The 15393-nt window shown below is 39.0% G+C and overlaps 2 pseudogenes; both read right to left on the bottom strand.

Annotated features, from left to right (window-relative positions):
- Nucleotides 1-12673: 12673 nt before the first annotated feature.
- LOC145850278 (GTPase IMAP family member 7-like) lies at nt 12674-13634 on the bottom strand (annotated as a pseudogene).
- LOC123741654 (GTPase IMAP family member 4-like) lies at nt 13471-14975 on the bottom strand (annotated as a pseudogene).
- Nucleotides 14976-15393: the final 418 nt, after the last annotated feature.

Raw genomic sequence — 15393 nt, 5'->3', positions numbered from 1 at the left:
ACATACTGACTCAACTCAAGCCACTTTAATAATGGGAAAATTGATGTAATCAATTTATCACTTGCCACTTTATATTATTTATATTAGATAATGTTTACATAACCTACATTATTCATCTCATATGTATATACTGTACGCCATACCATCTACTGCATCTTACCATCTTGATGTAATTAGATGTATCACTGGCCACTTTAAACAATGACACTTTATATAATGTTTTCATAACCTACATTACTCATCTCATATGTATATACTGTACTCTATACCATCTACTGCATCTTGCCATCCTGATGTAATGTATCACTAGCCACCTTAAACAATGCTGCTTTATATGTTTTCATACCCTACAATACTCATATCATATGTATATACTCTACTCCATACCATCTATTACATCTTGCCTGTGCCGTTCGGCCATCACTCATTTATATATTTTTATGTACATATTCGTATTCATTCCTTTACACTTGTGTGTACAAGGTAGTTGTTGTGGAATTGGTAGATTACTTGTTAGATATTACTGCATGGTCGGAACTAGAAGCACAAGCATTTCGCTACACTTGCATTAACACCTGCTAACCATGTGTATGTGACAAATACATTTGATTTGATTTGGGTGCAACAGGTCAGCACCTCAGGAGTAAATGTCAGTTGGCTTTTCATATCCGATCATTCAGAGTATCTCTACCGCTCCTGCTAAAACAGCAGGTCTGGGACAAGGTAGCATGTCCGGTGAACAGGTCAGGGTTCCATAGCTGCAGGCAGAACAGTTGGAGCAGTACCCCTCCTAGGGACGGTATGGAAGAGCACCAGTAAGCCTGTGAGTCAGCCCCCATAATAGGGTTTGAGACAGAGACAGCAAGGGCGGTTCGTTGCTCCAGTGCCTTTCCGTTCACCTTCACACTTCAGGGCCAGACTACACTCAATCATAGGACCTACTGAAGAGATGAGTCTTCAATAAAGACTTGGATAGGCAGACCATTCCATAAAAATTGAGCTCTAAAGGAGAAAGCCCTGCCTCCAGCTGTTTGCTTAGAAACTCTAGGGACAGTAAGGAGGCCTGCATCTTGTGACCATAGCGTACATGTAGGTATGTACGGCAGGACCAAATCAGAAAGATAGGTAGGAGCAAGCCCATGTAGGTTAGCAGTAAAACCTTGACATCAGCCCTAGCCTTAACAGGAAGCCAGTGTAGAGAGGCTACCACTGGAGTAATATGATCACATTTTTTGGTTCTAGTCAAGATTCTAGCAGCCGTGTTTAGCACTAACTGAAGTTTATTTAGTGCTTTATCCGGGTAGCCGGAAAGTAGAGCATTGCGGTAGTCTAATCTAGAAGTGACAAAAGCATGGATACATTTTTCTGCATCATTTTTGGACAGAAAGTTTCTGATTTTTGCAATGTTACGTAGATGGAAAAAATCTGTCCTTGAAACAGTCTTGATATATTCTTCAAAAGAGAGATCAGGGCCCAGAGTAACGCCGAAGTCCTTCAGCTTTATTTGAGACGACTGTACAACCATCAACATTAATTGTCAGATTCAACAGAAGATCTCTTTGTTTCTTGGGACCTAGAACTAGCATCTCTGTTTTGTCCGAGTTTAAAAGTAGCACATTTTCCACCATCCACTTCCTTATGTCTGAAACACAGGCTTCCAGGGAGGGCAATTTTGGGGCTTCGCCATGTTTCACCGAAATGTACAGCTGTGTATTGTCCACATAGCAGTGAAAGTTAACATTATGTTTCCGAAAGACATCACCAAGAGGTAAAATATATAGTGAAAACAATAGGAGCCTTGAGGAACACCGAAATTTACAGTTGATTTGTCAGAGGACAAACCATCTACAGAGACAAACTGATATCTTTCCAACAGTAAAGATCTAAACCAGGCCAGAACTTTTCCGTGTAGATCAATTAGGGTTTCCAATCTTTCCAAAAGAATGTGGTGATTGATGGTATCAAAAGCAGCACTAAAGTCTAGGAGCACGAGGACAGATGCAGAGCCTCGGTCTGACGCCATTAAAAGGTATTTTACCACCTTCACAAGTGCAGACTCAGTGCTATGATGGGGTCTAAAACAACAGCTTTTTCAATTTGGGAAATTTGGAATGGGAGATTCGATATATGCCGATAGTTTTTTATATTTTCTGGGACAAGGTTTGGCTTTTTCAAGAGAGGCTTTATTACTGCCACTTTTAGTGAGTTTGGTACACATACGGTGGATAGAGAGCCATTTATTATGTTCAACATAGGAGGGCCAAGTACAGGAAGCAGCTCTTTCAGTAGTTTAGTTGGAATAGTATGCAGCTTGAAGGTTTAGCGGCCATGACTATTTTCAATGTGTCAAGAGGTATAGTATTAAAAACTTGAGTGTCTCCCTTGATCCTAGGTCCTGGCAGTGTTGTGCAGACTCAGGACAACTGAGCTTTGGAGAAATATGCAGATTTAAAAAGGAATCCGTAATTTGCTTTCTAATCTTTTCTTCAAAGAAGTTCATGAATTTATCACTGCTGAAGTGAAAGTCATCCTCTCTTGGGGAATGCTGCTTTTTAGTTAGCTTTGCGGCAGTATGAAAAGTACATTTTGGATTGTTCTTAGTTTCTGCAATTAACCTGTTAGGGCTAGGGGGCAGTATTGACACAGCCGGATAAAAAACGTACCCGATTTAATCTGGTTACTACTCCTGCCCAGTAACTAGAATATGCATATAATTATTGGCTTTGGATAGAAAACACCCTAAAGTTTCTAAAACTGTTGGAATGGTGTCTGTGAGTATAACAGAACTCATATGGCAGGCCAAAACCTGAGAAGATTTCATGCAGGAAGTGGCCTGTCTGAGAAGTAGTGTTTCATCTTGGCTCTGTTTATTGAAGACTCAGGATCTGTGCAATAACGTGACACTTCCTACGTCTTCCATAGGCTCTCAGAGCCCGGGAAAAAGCTGAACGATATCGAGGCAGGCTCTGGCTGAAACACTTTATCGCTTTTGGCAAGTGGCCACTCAGAGACTATGGGCTTAGGCGCGTGCCTGCGTCGACCGAATGCTTTCTTTTCCTTTGTCTGTTTACCTAAACGCAGATTCCCGGTCGGAATATTATCGCTTTTTTATGAGAAAAATTGCATAAAAATTGATTTTAAACAGCGGTTGACATGCTTCGAAGTACGGTAATGGAATATTTAGAATTTTTTTGTCACGAATTGCGCCCTTATTTACCCTTTAGGATAGTGTCTTGAACGCACGAACAAAACGCCGCTGTTTGGATATAACGATGGATTATTTTGGACCAAACCAACATTTGTTATTGAAGTAGAAGTCCTGGGAGTGCATTCTGACGAAGACAACAAAGGTAATAACATTTTTCTTATAGTAAATCTGACTTTGATGAGTGCTAAACTTGCTGGGTGTCTAAATAGCTAGCCCTGTGATGCCGGGCTATCTACTGAGAATATTGCAAAATGTGCTTTCACCGAAAAGCTATTTTAAAATCGGACATATCAAGTGCATAGAGGAGTTCTGTATCTATAATTCTTAAAATAATTGTTATGCTTTTTGTGAACGTTTATCGTGAGTAATTGAGTAAATTCACCGGCAGTGTTCGGTGGGAATGCTAGTCACATGCTAGTCACATGCTAATGTAAAAAGCTGGTTTTTGATATAAATATGAACTTGATTGAACAAAACATGCATGTATTGTATAACATAATGTCCTAGGGTTGTCATCTGATGAAGATCATCAAAGGTTAGTGCTACATTTAGCTGTGGTTTGGGTTTATGTGACATTATATGCTAGCTTGAAAAATGGGTGTCTGATTATTTCTGGCTGGGTACTCTGCTGACATAATCTAATGTTTTGCTTTCGTTGTAAAGCCTTTTTGAAATCGGACAGTGTGGTTAGATTAACGAGAGTCTTATCTTTAAAATGGTGTAAAATAGTCATATTTTTGAAAAATTGAAGTAATAGCATTTCTAAGGTATTTGAATAACGCACCACAGGATTCAACTGGCTGTTGAGTAGGCGTCCCACCTAGCCCATAGAGGTTAAGTTGGAAAAATATAATTATCGAGCAGCAGTGAGGGCTCCTCGATACTGCACAGTACTGTCTTTCCAAGCTAGTCAGAAGACTTCCAGTTTTTAGAGGTGCGTGTCACGTCCTGACCAGTATAGAGTATATTTGGTTATTGTAGTTCGGTCAGAACGTGGCAGAGGGGAGTTGATGTATGTTTATGGGGTTTGTCACTGGTCTATGTCTGTGGTTCTATGTCTAGTTAATTGGGGTTGGACTCCCAATTGAAGGCAGGTGTGTTGAGTTGCCTTTAATTGGGAGTCCTATATAGTAGGGTGTGTTTGTGTTTCGTGGGTAGTTGTTTTTTGCACTGCTAGGTATAGCCTGTGAAACTGTCTCCTGTCGTGTTGTCTGCATTTCTTGTTTTTCCGTGGTCAACGTCTTTAATAAATATGATGTTGAACACGCCACCCGCTGCGTATTGGTCCACTTTCTCCGACAGTGATTTCGCGATATCGTCAGAAGACGAGGATCGTGACAGTGCGGCTGCATCTAGGGTATTACGCAAGGTTAAATTGAGTTCCTCAGTTATGTGGTTCACTGATTTTTGTACTCTGACGTCTTTGGGTAGGTGGAGGGAGTCTGGAAGGGCATCTAGTAATCTTTGGGTTTTTTGAGAATTTATAGCACGGCTTTTGATGATCCTTGGTTGGGGTCTGAGCAGATTATTTGTTGCGATGCGATTGTAATAAAATGGTGGTCCGATAGTACAGGATTATGAGGAAAAACATTAAGATCCACAACATTTATTCCATGGCACAAAACTAGGTCCAGAGTATGACTGTGGCAGTGAGTAGGTCCGGAGACCTTTGTTTTAACTTGCGTGGAAAAGGAATAGGGTGGTGAAATAATTTTCTCTCATGGACAAAGGAACTCAAAAGGTGTGATGATATGAATTAACAAAAATGTTGATTTGAATGTGCAAATAGTCAAGAATAATTTGCAAGGAAGGTGGATCCTGTTGAATATGAAAGTGAACTTACACGCAACATATGATCAAATCATTATGGTGGGAGACTATAACACGGTGTTAAGTACCTCAATGGACTGTAAAGGAAATCACTCTAAAAACTATCATCACTGTGCTCTTAAGGAAATCACAAATATTATGGACATTAGAAATAGTGGATATTTGAAGACTAAAAAACCCTGACCTAGTAAGATTTACATGGAGACTTAATCAAGCTAGTCGTCTCGACAACTTTCTTGTATCTTTTTCTCTTGCATCAAAGGTTCAAAAAGTATTGATAAGAGACAGAATGTGATTGGATCATCATCTAATTGGCCTTCACATAACTCTTACAGAATTTCCACGTGGACGGGGATATTGGAAAGTTTATCAATGTCTATTGGAGGACAATCTTATTTTTTACTAAGACAAAATAATTTACAACTTGATTTTTTCAGCACAATATAGGTTCGGCAAATCCCTTTATTGTTTGGGATAGCTTTAAATGTACCTTCAGAGGTCATTCAATTCAATATTCATCGATAATAATAAATCAGTTTCTGTCTAAAGAAACAAGATTACTAAAGACGGTGTCATCTATGATTCTCCAAATTATATTTTAAAAGAGGAAACAAAATATTTTAGGCAGATGTTTTCTTTTCTTTTCTGTCTCATCCTCAGCTTTTGAATGCAGATTACTGTAAGGAATTATTTCCAAATAATATATATTTTTTAAATTAACAAATGTACAAAAAGATCAGTGTGAAGGCCAAATTACAGAGGAAGAACTTCTAGAGGCTATTAAATCCTTTCGGTCTGTAAAAACCCCAGGGCTTGATGGTATACCAGTAGAGGTATATCAAGCCTTTTTTGATATACAGAACTAAAATCTTGATTATTAACTTGTTTTAACTACTCCTATAGAAATGGTAGTCTGTCAGGTACTCAGCAGGAAGGTCTGACTTCACTATTATTAAAACAAGATATAAAGATCCACTCTATCTAAAAAACTGGAGGCCCCTTACACTTCAATGTTGTGATGCAAAAATACTAACGAAATGCATAGCACTCGGAATTAAAAAGGTTTTACCAGGTATTGCTCATCCTGATCAGACAGGTTTTTTACATGGACGATACATTGGAGATAATATATGACAACTACTAGAAATAACAGAACAACATGAAACATCTAAAAATTCAGGCCTGGTATTTATAGCGGATTTTATTTAGAAATGCCTGGATTTTGTTCCTTAGTCATATCTCAGTTTACTCACTTACTTATGGCACTACCTACTCATGATGATTTGTTTTTCAAATCATATGAGCAAAAAATATTTGGCTTTATCTGGGATGCTAAACCAGACAAGATAAAGTGTACCTATCTATATAATTAATATGAACTGGGTGTTAAAGATTATTACATATAAAACCACTAAACCTCCCTCTTAAAGCTTCACATATACAAAAGTTTTACTTGAACCCTAAATGGTTATCAAGTAGATTACTAAGAAAAGCTCATCCATTGTTTAAAAATGTCCTTTTTGCCTTTGTGTAGATTGACATGTCTCATTTTTGATTAATTGAAAATTCAACCTTTTCAAAGTATCTCTCTTTTTCAAACAAGCATTGCAGAGCTGGCTACAATTTTAATTTCATCCCCCTGAAAAGACAGAACAGATGTTACAACAAATATTATAGCTGAACTCAAATGTGCTGGTTTATAAAATACCTGCATTTATGGAAAATATGTTTGAAAAGGGTATTTCACTTTTAAATGATATTGTAAATTCGAATTGTAGAGTTATGTCTTTCATGGAGTAATCATAATTGTATGGGAAGGTCTGCTCAATCCAAGATTACAAACAATTGATTACATCATTACCCAAAAATGGAGGCAGCTGGCAGCAGGAGGAGGTAAGGAACTGGTCTGTCTGCCCAATATAAAGGATCAAAACTGGAGAAGGAATAAAAATAGCATAAATAGGAAAGTATACCAGTTTCATTTGAAGACCAGGATGTTGATGGCTGTGCCATACAGAATGCAAAATAGTTGGGTGTATGAGTTGATATATAAAACTACGTAAAATGTATGACTTTGTGCTTTTCAGCTAAAATTATTGTACAGAATTCTTGCCACCAACAAAATGTTGAATATTTGGGGCATACAATCATCGCAGCTCTGTAGATTTTGTTGTGAGGATACAGAATCAATAGACCATTTGTTTTGGTATTGCCCTCAGGTAGCCCGTTTCAGGTTCAGGAATGGCTGAAAAAGCATAACATTCCTCTAAAATTGACCCTAGAAATAGCATTGTTGGGAGATCTGGAGAGAGCTGGTCAGCCAATTACTAATATACTAATACTCTTAGGAAAAGTATTTATCTTCAACTCGCAATCTGTGAATTCTATTCGATTACATAGATTAAAATTGTATGTTAAACATCACAGCATAGTTGAAAGATATATGGTGCATAGAAATCCGAAGAGGATGGCCAACAGAGATAGGTGGGATGGGCTGAGGGAAGTTGAGGGTTGGGATGTGGAATTGGAGACAAGGGGGAGGAGAGTTGCTGGGCTGGGGATAGAATGACGGTCAAATATATATATTTTTTACTTTTAAGTCTAAATAAAACAAAACAAAAAGTACATTTGAATGACACTGAGGTTGCTAATGCCTGTTTGCCTGTGGCTGATGCAGCGCAGGTATTTGCACCCTTGTACACATGCATATGCACACTCTCATTCAAACGTACACATACACGGACACGCGCACACACACGTAAACAGTGCCATACATGAACTAAAACGTATTCAATTGGTCTTGCTGTTATGCTGTTTGTTGTCCTTGATGTATTTTGTTACCTGCATTGTTATTTTCTGTTTTCCTTTGTCTCTCTTTTGTTTGTTATTTGTATTATGATTCAAAAAAATATTGTGACTGTGAGGTGGGGTCTCAGATGGTTGAGGAGCATCTCTTGGGGAAACTGTGGGGGGGATCTTGGAGGGCTGGTGGCCTGGCCGTTGGGAGATTGAGCCAGTGACTATGGGGGGTTGATAAGTGCCAGAATTAAGCCTAGGCAACCATTCCACTGTGTGGCTGTCACCTACCATTGAACGTCTGACTGACATGACTTGATACCAACGCCTTACTAATATCTTTGTGACACCTGCGTGTTAACTTCATTGGGATAGGGGGCAGTATTTTCACGTCCGGATGAAAAGCGTGCCCAAAGTAAACTGCCTGTTTCTCAGGCCCAGAAGCTAGGATATGCATATAATTGGTAGATGTAGATAGAAAACACTCTAAAGTTTCTAAAACTGTTAAAATTATGTCTTCTTTGGCAGGCAAAACCCCAAGGACAAACCATCCAGGAAAATAATTTGAGGTCACTGTGTTTTCAATTGGGTTTCTATGGGAGACTATATTTATGAGGAACCTGGTTGCAGTTCCTATGGCTTCCACTAGATGTCAACAGTCTTTAGAAATTGGTTGATGTTTTTCTTTTGAGAAATGAAGAAGTAGGGCTGTTCAAGCCAAGTGTACTCTTCTGTGTGGCGCGCGTGATTTGGAGCTCGCTCCACATTGTTTTTATCCTCTATTGAACACAATATATTCCGTCTTAAATTTTATCGATTATTTACGTTTTAGGATATCTAAGGTTGGATTAGGAAAGTTGTTTGAAATGTTTGGACCAAGTTTACAGATAACTTATTAGATACTTTGTAGGCATGTTGGGCGAGTTGGAACCGGTGTATTTCTGAATCAAACACGCCAAATAAATGGACATTTTGGGGATATAAAGAAGGAATTTATCAAACAAAAGGACCATTTGTTATGTTTCTGGGACATTTTGGAGTGCCAACAGAAGAAGATCTTCAAAGGTAAAGCATGAATTATATCATTATTTCTGACTTTTGTGTCGCACCTGCCTGGTTGAAATATGTTTTTCATGTGTTGGTATGCGGGGCGCTGTCCTCAGATAATCGCATGGTTTGCTTTTGCCGTAAAGCCTTTTTGAAATCTGATATGGTGTCACGTCCTGACCAGCAGATGGAGCTAGTGTTTTAGTTTTGGGGTCAGGACGTGGCATGTTTGTGTTGGTTAAATGTTGGGTGGATGATTGGGACTTCCAATTGAAGGCAGGTGTGTATAGTTGCCTTTGATTGGAAGTCCTATATAGGTGTGTGTGTTTGTCTTTGGGGTTGTGGGGAATTGTTCTGTGTTGAGCCTATGCTTTGCCAGACTGTTTGTTGGTTGTTCGTTCATTCTCATGGTTTGTTATTTTGGCATTCATTTTGATAGTGAATAAAAGTCAAGATGAGCCTGCACATACCTGCTGCGTTTTGGTCCTCTTCTCTCCAGTACGACATTTTTAAGGATGAGTACAACTATTTTTATGCCATATGGTGGCTGGATTAACAACAAGTTAAGCTTTATTTTGATGTATTGCACTTGTGATTTTATGAAAGTTAAATATTTATAGTAATTTAATTAGATTTTGGCGCTCTGCAATTTCACCGGATGTTGTCGAGTTGGGACGCTACCGTCCCACTGATCCAAAAGAAGTTAATAAACCTAGGCAACAGTACCACCGTGTGGCTGTCACCTACCATTGAACATCTTACTAACATCTGCGTGACGCCTGCACGTTACTGAAAGTCATAAGGTGCATAGTTTATGTTTATATGAATTAAATCTCAACCATAAATGTCAGAAACGTACAGTTTTTCCCGTGCAAGCCGACATTCTGTTGTAGCCCTTGACTCTGTATTGATGTGAGAAATAGTCATATCTACACAGAAATGGTGGCTGGCTACAATATCAACTTGCTTAATCATTTATGTATTGAGGTGATATGCCTATTTTATCTAAATCGCCAAATTAAATTGATTAGATTACTCTGGCAATTAAATATATTTTACAAAATCATGTACATGTAGATTTCATGGTGAGATCTTTCATAATAAACTTACAAGCAGTTTGACGCCTTAGAAAAAAATTGTCTCCATTGACATCCATGTTAATTCATGGCAGTATTTTATGGTGCTAGGAAGACGTTAGATGACTTGGTGAGAGGTATCAGTAGCTTCACGAAGCGTAATTCTGGCAGGAATCACCCCCCATAGGTGGCTGAAAGTTTGCTGGTTCAGGTCCCCATTTTTGACCTTGTAGGAGATCTGTCAACCTGCTCTTGAGCAGGGAGTTGACCTTGGTTGCTTCTGTGGGTCGCTCTGGATGGGAGTCTGTTAGATGACTGAATGTAATGTTGACCGGCTTCACTGCAATTAGATTGTATGTTTTAATATTCAATAAAAATGTAAATGAAAACAAAACTGCATGAACATTACACAGGTGCACCTTTTGCTGGGGACAATAAAAGGCCACTAAAATGTGCAGTTGTCACACAACACAGATGTCTTAAGTTTTGAAGGAGCGTGCAATTGGCATGCTGACTACAGGAATGTCCACCAGAGCTGTTGCAAGGGAATTGAATGTTAATTTCTCTACCATAAGCCACCTCCAATGTTGTTATAGAGAATTTTGCACTGCGTCCAATGGTGGAGTTTGGGTTATGGTATGGGTAGGCATAAGCTATGGACAACACAATGTGATTTTATCGATGGCAATTTGAATGCACAAAAATACCGTGACGAGATCCTGGTTAGGTGGACCTCACCCAAGACCCGAACTCAGCCTCATATTAACAAGACAATGGGAACAGCTGTAAAGTGATTTTATGGAAACTGGACAATTAACAGATTTGTTGATGTGTCTCTTTTGACATTTTATTATCTTGTTGTTTGAACAACAAAGACAGAAATTGTGATATATATAAAGCACAGTAACACATTAAAATGACAAGTATGAAATCAACAAAGACAAGTCACACGACAGTTGCTAGTACAGGCCTGGAAAGCAATTACTTTGGGCTAGTACAGGTGAACATTCTGTGCCGTTAGTAGTTCTCTGTCTGCATAGTACAGTATGTAACTGTTTAAATATGTTGTGATTTTCAACAGACTGTCAAAAGAATGGGGAACAAAGAGTACAAAACTAAGAATTCTCAGCATTTAATCCATCAACAATCATCATCACCATTGTCATCATCCTCCTCCTTCTCATCATTGCTGTCCAGTTTGTATTTACATTTCATGTACAAACCCTATTTTAAGGAAAATAAAAACAATTATATCATGATGTATTATCAGAGGCCATATTCTCACATTTTATTTTCCATGTCTCATCTTTGCCACAAGTGGTGTATTTTATAAATGGTGCATTTGTGTTACCATCGTCATTTAACAGTAAACAGTGGGCACTATTACATTTTGTACCTTAGTAGGGCTTCACAACAGTGGCCCTAAGAGGCAAACCAGCTTTCAAAATGAAGTGACAGTGCCTCAAAGTAAAAATGACATTGTTTTCTATACATGTGCTCAGCATTGTGATACAACTATCTTTGGTTCACAATGCTGTTCACATCACTGCAGTCTGTTTAAAATATAACTCAACTTCTGGTATTAACTACATTACGATGTTCATTGGTTAAACCAGTCCAATTCACATGGGGCTCAAGATTCCTCACTGTACAACACATCTGGCTGCCTCCTTCAAAGAATGTATCTCTACCTCATGCTTTTCCTTCAACTCCTGCATTTTGCTATTCCATTCTTCTTTATTATGACTATATAGATTGTTTAATAGGTCATGCTCCACTTTGTGATTTTTCCATTTTCTTCTCATCTTCAAGTTGTTCAACAATTTATTTAGCTTTTTTTCATATTTCTCTTTAAAGTTATTAAACTCCTCTGCTTGTGTTCTGGCCTCTTCTTCGTATTTACCCATTTATTTTGTTTTTCTTTCGTACTCTGCTGCCATTTCCTTCCGTTTCTTGTCTTGTTCTCTCCTGGCTTCATCTTCCTTCTCTTTCCTCATGTTCTCGCTCTCACGTTCTTGTTCAAAATGTTTCTGCAGTTCCTTGAGTCTTCGCCTCTCCCCCACTCTTCGATTTACATCCTCTTTTTGTCTTCTTTCCTGTTCCTCTCTACGTTCTCTCTCCCACTGCTCTTGTTGCGTTGTCATTTTGTCTGTCAACTCTCTCCTCTTTTCTTCAAAGTCTTTTTCTATTCGGTCTCTTTCTTTTTGCTCTATTTCTCTCCTCTGCTCTTCTGATTCCTTAATCTATCTTGTTCCCTCTCTCTTTCAAACTGCTCTCTCAATCTTCTCTGTTTTTTATCTTGTTCTACATGAGTTTGTACCTCATTCTGTCTCCTCAGCATTTCTCTATGCTGTTGTCTGTCTATTACTGTTTTTAAATGTTGCTCCCATTCCCTTTTTTTTCTCTGCATGATTTCTGTTTGACTTTTCTCTGCTTCCTTTATTTTTCTTTGCCACTCTTGTCTTTCTTTCTCTTCATTCTTTCTCCTCTCATCCTCATCCTTCCCTCTCCTGGCCATTTCTGCCTTTTTTAATTTTTCAAACATAATTTCTTGATTTATAAGCCGTTCTTCTTTTTCTTTCTCTTCCTTTCTCAGTTTTTCCATTCTCATTTTATATTCTTCCTCCTTTTCTCTTTGGAGGTTTTCAACTTTATTTCCTGAGTTTTTATCTCTTTTTCCATCTTCTCTTTTTTTCCATTTTCTCTTTTCAACTTTTCATATTCTTTTTGTCCTCAACTCTCTTCCTTCCTTCTCTGCTTTCTCCTTGTCTTCATGCTCTTTTCTAATAGCTTCCTCTCTCTCTCAACATGTTTTCTCTCAGCTGTCTTTCCTCCTGAACTTTCAATCTCTCCTCTTCCAACTTTGACTTCATCTTTTCCATGTCTGTTTCATGGTTGACCTTCAGTTTCTCCATGTCAGCCTTTATCTCCATCTCTCTCTCCTTCAGTATTGCTTCCTGTTTTTGTTTAATGGATGCCTCTGCCTCCTGGAACATGTCACTGGTGTAGAAACTGCCCCAGTTCATGGACACCATTTTGTTAATCTTCTTAAGAAGCTCAGTGACCTGTGTGTGGTTAGTTTTGTCTTTGTTGTTGAAGACATGGAATCTGTCTCCACAATCTCTGATCAGTTTTTTCAGTTTGGCATTCTTGCTTTTCCCAATGTAATCTTGAATTGATGTATTTTCCAAGTCATCTCCTCTAGTAAACAGAACTAAGCACAACATTCCTGGACCAAAGGTTGTCTCTATGAGGTCCAAAGTGTCCAGCTCCTCTTGTGTGATTCTCCCGATACTCAACACTATGATAAACACATGGGGTCCAGGAGCTGACAGGGAAACACATTTCACTATCTCTTGCTGAACATCTTTATTAGACAATGTTGTGTCAAAAAGTCCAGGTGTGTCCACCACAGAAACTGTTCTTCCATCAACTTTGACGACTACCTTCTTGCAAACCTTTGTCAAGGAATCAGTGCTGGATTCAGACTCAAATTCCTTTCTGCCCAGGATAGTGTTTGGCGCTCTTCCCATTTCCAGTTTTCCCAATCAGCACCACCCTTATGCACGCTGTGCTGGCAAACTCAATTTCAGCGCCTACACATTAAACAATAAATTATAAAAAATGAATGTGAATTACTGCATGAACTGATATTGAAATCAACACAGAAAGTTCATAGTGTTAAATCATTGTTTTCCCAATCACCCCCCCAATATTTGTTCCTCTCTGTGTTCAACAAACTCACCTTGTGACATGTTCCTGATTCTCTCCTCTAAATCCTTGATTCTTCTGTTTTGGTCCAGTTCTGATTGGTGTTTAGCCTCCATGTACATGTACAGAGTGTAGCAGGTTCTGTTCTGATCCATCATCTTCACTATTTCTGTTACAAGTTCTGTCGTCTGCTTGGTGTTATCAATCTTCAAAGCATCAAAGATTTTATACCGCCCTCCGCATATCTTGATCAGTTGTTTTGTGTCTGCATTTTGTTCCACAAAGTTAACTGCAGTTTTATCAACTGGAATGTAATCCTGTCTAAACAGGACCATGATAAAGTCATTGACTCGTGAGCTGAGAATCTTCTGGATGGTCTCCAACTCTCCTTTGTCTTCATCAGTGATTGGACCTAAAGGTACGACCAGGAGGAAAGCATGCACTCCAGAGTCACAGAGAGACACAGTGGAAAGTCTCACGCATCACTTCCTCCAGAGTGAGATGTGTTCCATACAGAGCAGGCAGCTCGATGAGGGTGACCGGCCGACCACACACCTCTCCTTCTCTCTTCACACACACTGAGGAGGAGCTGGACTTTGGACTGGACTCTGTCTGACCCAGTATCACATTGGCTGTAGAAGTCTTCCCAGCTCCTCTTCTGCCACACAGCACCACATTCAGTCTCTGAGCCTTTGGTGTCATGGTATCATGTGTCGTCTCTTCATTGGAGGTGAGGTATCTCCATTCATTCTCCTCTACCATCTTTTCTATCTTTTCAGTTAACTCTTTGTGGTCACTTCCTTGTTTGTACATTTCATGATACCTTCCTCCACATTCTTCGATCATTTGTCTCAGATGAGGATTTCCTGTGACTCCCTTGTGGTGAGTAATGATCACCATTGAGTACTTGAAGGCCTCTTTACCAAATATGCTCAGGATCAACTTGAATGTGTTTCTGTTCTCCTCTGTGAGCTCCTCAGGCTTCAACACCAGCAGGACCCCATGAGGCCCAGGAGCAGAGAGGGACTTACATTTCTCCATCTCCTCCATCAGTTACTTCACAGTCAGACGTGTAGCAAAGAAGTCTGGAGTCTTTACAACAGTAACAGACTTGCCATTCACCTTATCACTGGCTGATTCACATGGCTGTTTATAGTTGAAGGAAAAGCCTGTTTCTGTAGGATCATGTTACCCACTGTACTCTTCTTGTTGTCATTCTTCCCCAGAAGCACAATCCTGAGTGAAGACACTGTAAATCACATGTACACATTGATTAATATAAGGATATGCATATAAAACATCATGTTGTTTACCTGCTTACCAAATGTTCACACTGGAGGATTGTCCCAGTGCAAATTAACAAAGCTTTACTCCCAATGCTTGTTGTCAAAAAACTTGACAGTAGTAGTCAGTAATATTGAGTGAGTACAGTTCCAGAATTTTATTTTGCTCAGTGATTCCCGTGGAATCCCTCACATTGTACTCCAAAGCTTCACCTTTAATGGCCACAATATGGCAAATCGCTGCACTGAGCAGCAAATCGCTGCACTGAGCAAATCTCTAAATCTAAATGTTGAGCGACATTTCTTTTTGTTTCCACCAGAGGGAGCAATAACCTCAAATTGATAGATACTGTTGGTTTATGAGCTGTGGATAGACATTTAGAAAAACAAGAGACATTTTCAGGATAGACATTTTGAAAACAAAATAATGAAAACATGCCCC

The sequence above is a fragment of the Salmo salar genome, chromosome 03 (assembly GCF_965601325.2).
Source record: "Salmo salar chromosome 03, fSalSal1, whole genome shotgun sequence".
Taxonomy (NCBI): Eukaryota; Metazoa; Chordata; class Actinopteri; order Salmoniformes; family Salmonidae; genus Salmo; species Salmo salar.
The sequence above is the reverse complement of the archived record's forward strand: the minus strand, read 5'-3'. Positions and strand labels throughout refer to the sequence as shown.